Source organism: Schistocerca americana, unplaced genomic scaffold, assembly GCF_021461395.2.
Source record: "Schistocerca americana isolate TAMUIC-IGC-003095 unplaced genomic scaffold, iqSchAmer2.1 HiC_scaffold_1342, whole genome shotgun sequence".
NCBI lineage: Eukaryota > Metazoa > Arthropoda > Insecta > Orthoptera > Acrididae > Schistocerca > Schistocerca americana.
In genome coordinates, this window is record NW_025725419.1 from 22501 (window position 1) to 30000 (window position 7500).

Consider the following 7500-nt stretch of genomic DNA (forward strand, 5'->3'; position numbering starts at 1 on the left):
CCCCCCCCCCCCCCAAGTGCCTTAACCTAACCCGTATTGTACCTTAACCTAACCCGTATTGTACCTTAACCTAACCCGTATTGTACCTTAACCTAACCCGTATTGTACCTTAACCTAACCCGTATTGTACCTTAACCTAACCCGTATTGTACCTTAACCTAACCCATATTGTACCTTAACCTAACCCATATTGTACCTTACCTAACCCATATTGTACCTTAACCTAACCCATATTGTACCTTAACCTAACCCATATTGTACCTTAACCTAAACCCATATTGTACCTTAACCTAACCCATATTGTACCTTAACCTAACCCATATTGTACCTTAACCTAACCCATGTTGCGCCTTAACCTAACCCATGTTGCGCCTTAACCTAACCATGTTGCGCCTTAACCTAACCCATGTTGCGCCTTAACCTAAACCCATGTTGCGCCTTAACCTAACCCATGTTGCGCCTTAACCTAACCCATGTTGCGCCTTAACCTAACCCATGTTCTGCGCCTTAACCTAACCCATGTTGCCGCCTTAACCTAACCCATGTTGCGCCTTAACCTACCCATGTTGCGCCTTAACCTAACCCATGTTGCGCCTTAACCTAACCCATGTTGCGCCTTAACCTAACCTATGTTGCGCCTTAAACCTAACCTATGTTGCGCCTTAACCTAACCTATGTTGCGCCTTAACCTAACCTATGTTGCGCCTTAACCTAACCTATGTTGCGCCTTAACCTAACCTATGTTGCGCCTTAACCTAACCTATGTTGCGCCTTAACCTAACCTATGTTGCGCCGTAACCTAACCTATGTTGCGCCGTAACCTAACCTATGTTGCGCCATAACCTAACCTATGTTGCGCCTTAACCTAACCTATGTTGCGCCTTAACCTAACCTATGTTGCGCCTTAACCTAACCTATGTTGCGCCGTAACCTAACCTATGTTGCGCCTTAACCTAACCTATGTTGCGCCTTAACCTAACCTATGTTGCGCCTTAACCTAACCTATGTTGCGCCTTAACCTAACCTATGTTGCGCCTTAACCTAACCTATGTTGCGCCTTAACCTAACCTATGTTGCGCCTTAACCTAACCTATGTTGCGCCTTAACCTAACCTATGTTGCGCCGTAACCTAACCTATGTTGCGCCTTAACCTAACCTATGTTGCGCCTTAACCTAACCTATGTTGCGCCGTAACCTAACCTATGTTGCGCCTTAACCTAACCTATGTTGCGCCTTAACCTAACCTATGTTGCGCCTTAACCTAACCTATGTTGCGCCTTAACCTAACCTATGTTGCGCCTTAACCTAACCTATGTTGCGCCTTAACCCAACACACGTTGGGCCTTAACCCAACACACGTTGGGCCTTAACCCAACACACGTTGGGCCTTAACCCAACACACGTTGGGCCTTAACCCAACACACGTTGGGCCTTAACCCAACACACGTTGGGCTTAACCCAACACACGTTGGGCCTTAACCCAACACACGTTGGGCCTTAACCCAACACACGTTGGGCCTTAACCCCAACACACGTTGGCCTTAACCCAACACACGTTGGGCCTTAACCCAACACACGTTGGGCCTTAACCCAACACACGTTGGGCCTTAACCCAACACACGTTGGGCCTTAACCCAACACACGTTGGGCCTTAACCCAACACACGTTGGGCCTTAACCCAACACACGTTGGGCCTTAACCCAACACACGTTGGGCCTTAACCCAACACACGTTGGGCCTTAACCCAACACACGTTGGGCCTTAACCCAACACACGTTGGGCCTTAACCCCAACACACGTTGGGCCTTAACCCAACACACGTTGGGCCTTAACCCAACACACGTTGGGCCTTAACCCAACACACGTTGGGCCTTAACCTGCTCTGTAATTGTCATACGACGCGTTAAATTAGTGTAGTGTTGCCTAACTGCAACCCCCGCAATATAGTTTGCTACTCGCACTGCCCGGGTCCCCAGAGTATCGCTTCATGTTAAACACCTTGCAGCTATACACTGTAATGCGGATGGCGGACAGGACGTACATGCTCAATGCCCTTCGCAGTTGTTCATTGGCATTCGCATGGCGAAGCACAGCCTACGTTGTGGTACGGCTTGTGGCAACTGTCCGCTGATGTTGTACGTCCAAATCACACACTGTACCGCACATTGGTCCTCATGTACTGAATGATACATCGTGGTACATGTGTGACCGTACCACGACTGCGCCAACAACGGCGAACCATACGGTCCAAATATTGTGCACTCAGCTACGTGTCGTCTCCCTATAAGAGCTGGATTGCAGTATGGTATGCCGTGGATGGCGATCAGCATGAGCCGTCTGTTGATGTAGTGGCGCGTGTTGTCAGACGTAGTCGTCTCTTCTCACACACCGTGATAGCATGGTGCACTGCGTTCCACATCTGCGACATGCGACAGAGGCCGGTTGACAGTCCGTTCGCGCAATGGACATCGCATACGTACGGGGGCCACCTTCCACGTGTTCGCGAAGCGTGCACATGTTGTTGCGTGTATGTGGGCAGACATAGTGTGTCGTGACACCTGACACAGGCATGCAACAATCGTTGAATTTGCAAATGGCGATGGACGTCTACGTTTGCTGGTGACGTTACGCAAATGAAGAACTGGTAAACCGTTGTGGTGCGGTTGTTCTCGCTAGAGGTGAATCAGTGATGGCGACGATCGGTTGAGCTACCAACCGGTTGTTTCAGCGATACCCACCATGCCCACGAACGTGAATGGCATGTGGGTGTGAAGCGATACGCGGCGGTGGCTGGGTGGGACCGTCCCCGGCCGGTGAGGGGGGGCCTTCCGGCGTGCTGGCCGCGCGGTGCGTGGGCGCACGCGCTACAGCCGGCTGGTGGGGGCGGCCAAGTGGCAGGCGCGCCGGCCGACGGAGGCGGCAGGCGGCGCAGCTGCGCGCCGGCGCACCCTGCACGCGGCGCCGTGCGGCCAAAGTAGGTCCTCGCGGGCCCGGTGCGAAGCGCGGTGGACATCTGCAGTGTGCTGGTCCGATTGAGGACTGTGTGCGCTGAGGATGCGCCGCCGCCCGGCGCTCGGCGCCGCGACGCCGTCTGCTGCTCGGTCGCCTCTGCGGTTCTCGCAGGTGGATTGTATCGCAGCTGTGCGGACGTGTTGGCGCGTGCGCTGTGCTGGGAGAGTTCGCTTCGGCACCCAAGTGGGGCTTTTGTCCTTCTGTGGCGCTGGCGTTGGAGCTGCCGGCCACCGTAGGTGGCGCGTGTTGTCTCCCGCCGGCAATGCCACGACAGCACGCTCCCGGGCCTCTGTCGGCAGCGGCCAAGCTCAGTTGGGAGCACGGGTGGTCGCACCTAAAGCGTCTACTCGCCAAACTCCGGGCGATTGCGCCTCTCTCGAACCCGACCAAGTACTTAGGACGGCGCTGCGCGCCGCCGGGACCTGAGAGGGTTTCGAGGTGTATTGTGCAGGGGAGCTCAGCTCCTCCTGTTTGCAGAATAATTGAGCGGACGCTTGCGTGTTCGCGCGGGCCCCCGGGACACACTCCCGGGCGGCCGGCTGCTCAGCTCTAGTTGACGCAGCTCCCTGGTTGATCCTGCCAGTAGTCATATGCTTGTCTCAAAGATTAAGCCATGCATGTCTCAGTACAAGCCGCATTAAGGTGAAACCGCGAATGGCTCATTAAATCAGTTATGGTTTCCTTAGATCGTACCCACGTTACTTGGATAACTGTGGTAATTCTAGAGCTAATACATGCAAACAGAGTCCCGACCAGAGATGGAAGGGACGCTTTTATTAGATCAAAACCAATCGGTCGGCTCGTCCGGTCCGTTTGCCTTGGTGACTCTGAATAACTTTGGGCTGATCGCACGGTCCTCGTACCGGCGACGCATCTTTCAAATGTCTGCCTTATCAACTGTCGATGGTAGGTTCTGCGCCTACCATGGTTGTAACGGGTAACGGGGAATCAGGGTTCGATTCCGGAGAGGGAGCCTGAGAAACGGCTACCACATCCAAGGAAGGCAGCAGGCGCGCAAATTACCCACTCCCGGCACGGGGAGGTAGTGACGAAAAATAACGATACGGGACTCATCCGAGGCCCCGTAATCGGAATGAGTACACTTTAAATCCTTTAACGAGTATCTATTGGAGGGCAAGTCTGGTGCCAGCAGCCGCGGTTAATTCCAGCTCCAATAGCGTATATTAAAGTTGTTGCGGTTAAAAAGCTCGTAGTTGGGATTTGTGTCCCACGCTGTTGGTTCACCGCCCGTCGGTGTTTAACTGGCATGTATCGTGGGACGTCCTGCCGGTGGGGCGAGCTGAAGGCGTGCGACGCGCCTCGTGCGTGCTCGTGCGTCCCGAGGCGGACCCCGTTGCAATCCTACCAGGGTGCTCTTGAGTGAGTGTCTCGGTGGGCCGGCACGTTTTACTTTGAACAAATTAGAGTGCTTAAAGCAGGCAAGCCCGCCTGAATACTGTGTGCATGGAATAATGGAATAGGACCTCGGTTCTATTTTGTTGGTTTTCGGAACCCGAGGTAATGATTAATAGGGACAGGCGGGGGCATTCGTATTGCGACGTTAGAGGTGAAATTCTTGGATCGTCGCAAGACGAACAGAAGCGAAAGCATTTGCCAAGTATGTTTTCATTAATCAAGAACGAAAGTTAGAGGTTCGAAGGCGATCAGATACCGCCTAGTTCTAACCATAAACGATGCCAGCCAGCGATCCGCCGCAGTTCCTCCGATGACTCGGCGGGCAGCCTCCGGGAAACCAAAGCTTTTGGGTTCCGGGGGAAGTATGGTTGCAAAGCTGAAACTTAAAGGAATTGACGGAAGGGCACCACCAGGAGTGGAGCCTGCGGCTTAATTTGACTCAACACGGGAAACCTCACCAGGCCCGGACACCGGAAGGATTGACAGATTGATAGCTCTTTCTTGATTCGGTGGGTGGTGGTGCATGGCCGTTCTTAGTTGGTGGAGCGATTTGTCTGGTTAATTCCGATAACGAACGAGACTCTAGCCTGCTAACTAGTCGCGTGACATCCTTCGTGCTGTCAGCGATTACTTTTCTTCTTAGAGGGACAGGCGGCTTCTAGCCGCACGAGATTGAGCAATAACAGGTCTGTGATGCCCTTAGATGTTCTGGGCCGCACGCGCGCTACACTGAGGAATCAGCGTGTCTTCCTAGGCCGAAAGGTCGGGGGTAACCCGCTGAACCTCCTTCGTGCTAGGGATTGGGGCTTGCAATTGTTCCCCATGAACGAGGAATTCCCAGTAAGCGCGAGTCATAAGCTCGCGTTGATTACGTCCCTGCCCTTTGTACACACCGCCCGTCGCTACTACCGATTGAATGATTTAGTGAGGTCTTCGGACTGGTAACGCGGCATTGACTCTGTCGTTGCCGATGCTACCGGAAAGATGACCAAACTTGATCATTTAGAGGAAGTAAAAGTCGTAACAAGGTTTCCGTAGGTGAACCTGCGGAAGGATCATTACCGACTAGACTGCATGTCTTTCGATGTGCGTGTCGTGGTCGCGCAACACGCTACCTGTACGGCTCGCAGTAGCCGTGCGCCGCGTGCGGAACCACGCGTGCTTCTCAAAACTAACGCCAATGTTGTGTGGTACGAGCGCTGAAGCGCTGGAGCGGCTGGCCTGCGGCACCTGGCGCCTGGCGCCGGTTTTGAATGACTTTCGCCCGACTGCCTGTCCGCTCCGGTGTGGAGCCGTACGACGCCCATCGGCCGTGAGGCCGTTTGGACACAGAACGCTTGAACAGGGGCCGCCACACGCCTACGTCCCGCCTATGCAACTGTCTTGAAAGAGACAGTGTAAACTAAGAAAAGATCACCCAGGACGGTGGATCACTCGGCTCGTGGGTCGATGAAGAACGCAGCAAATTGCGCGTCGACATGTGAACTGCAGGACACATGAACATCGACGTTTCGAACGCACATTGCGGTCCATGGATTCCGTTCCCGGGCCACGTCTGGCTGAGGGTCGGCTACGTATACTGAAGCGCGCGGCGTTTGCCCGCTTCGCAGACCTGGGAGCGTCGCGGCCGCCTGTGGGGCCGGCCGCGCCTCCTTAAACGTGCGATGCGCGCCCGTCGCCTGGCGGTTCGCATACCGGTACTTACTCGGTAGCGTGCACAGCCGGCTGGCGGTGTGGCGTGCGACACCTCGTACAACGACCTCAGAGCAGGCGAGACTACCCGCTGAATTTAAGCATATTACTAAGCGGAGGAAAAGAAACTAACAAGGATTCCCCAGAGTAGCGGCGACGCGAACAGGGAAGAGTCCAGCACCGAACCCCGCAGGCTGCCGCCTGTCGTGGCATGTGGTGTTTGGGAGGGTCCACTACCCCGACGCCTCGCGCCGAGCCCAAGTCCCAACTTGAATGAGGCACGGCCCGTAGAGGGTGCCAGGCCCGTAGCGGCCGGTGCGAGCGTCGGCGGGACCTCTCCTTCGAGTCGGGTTGCTTGAGAGTGCAGCTCCAAGTGGGTGGTAAACTCCATCTGAGACTAAATATGACCACGAGACCGATAGCGAACAAGTACCGTGAGGGAAAGTTGAAAAGAACTTTGAAGAGAGAGTTCAAAAGTACGTGAAACCGTTCTGGGGTAAAACGTGAGAAGTCCGAAAGGTCGAACGGGTGAGATTCACGCCCATCCGGCCACTGGCCTCCGCCCTCGGCAGATGGGGCCGGCCGCCCCGCGCGGAGCAATCCGCGGCGGGGTCGTGTCCGGTTGCCTTTCCACTCGCCGCGGGGTGGGGCCGTTCCGGTGTGCGGTGGGCCGCACTTCTCCCCTAGTAGGACGTCGCGACCCGCTGGGTGCCGGCCTACGGCCCGGGTGCGCAGCCTGTCCTTCCGCGGGCCTCGGTTCGCGTCTGTTGGGCAGAGCCCGGTGTCCTGGCTGGCTGCCCGGCGGTATATCTGGAGGAGTCGATTCGCCCTTTGGGCGCTCGGGCTCCCGGCAAGCGCGCGCGGTTCTTCCCGGATGACGGACCTACCTGGCCCGGCCCGGACCCGCGCCGCTGTTGGCTCGGGATGCTCTCGGCGGAATAATCGCTCCCGTCAGCGGCGCTTCAGCTTTGGACAATTTCACGACCCGTCTTGAAACACGGACCAAGGAGTCTAACATGTGCGCGAGTCATTGGGCTGTACGAAACCTAAAGGCGTAATGAAAGTGAAGGTCTCGCCTTGCGCGGGCCGAGGGAGGATGGGGCTTCCCCGCCCTTCACGGGGCGGCGGCCTCCGCACTCCCGGGGCGTCTCGTCCTCATTGCGAGGTGAGGCGCACCTAGAGCGTACACGTTGGGACCCGAAAGATGGTGAACTATGCCTGGCCAGGACGAAGTCAGGGGAAACCCTGATGGAGGTCCGTAGCGATTCTGACGTGCAAATCGATCGTCGGAGCTGGGTATAGGGGCGAAAGACTAATCGAACCATCTAGTAGCTGGTTCCCTCCGAAGTTTCCCTCAGGATAGCTGGTGCTCGTACGAGT

General features: G+C 55.6%; 3 non-coding genes across 3 annotated transcripts in view; all 3 read left to right on the forward strand.

Moving 5' to 3' along the window:
• Positions 1-3575: 3575 nt before the first annotated feature.
• On the forward strand, positions 3576-5489 carry LOC124565864. The gene has a single exon (XR_006970646.1). It is a non-coding gene; the product is annotated as a small subunit ribosomal RNA (ribosomal RNA).
• Positions 5490-5842: 353 nt separating this feature from the next.
• Positions 5843-5997, forward strand: LOC124565870. Its single transcript, XR_006970650.1, has one exon. It is a non-coding gene; the product is annotated as a 5.8S ribosomal RNA (ribosomal RNA).
• A 187-nt stretch (positions 5998-6184) lies between these two features.
• Positions 6185-7500, forward strand: part of LOC124565867 — a 3934-nt gene continuing 2618 nt past the window's right edge. Inside the window, exon 1 of the ribosomal RNA XR_006970648.1 lies at positions 6185-7500. This exon is cut by the window's right edge and continues 2618 nt beyond it. This is a non-coding gene — a ribosomal RNA (large subunit ribosomal RNA).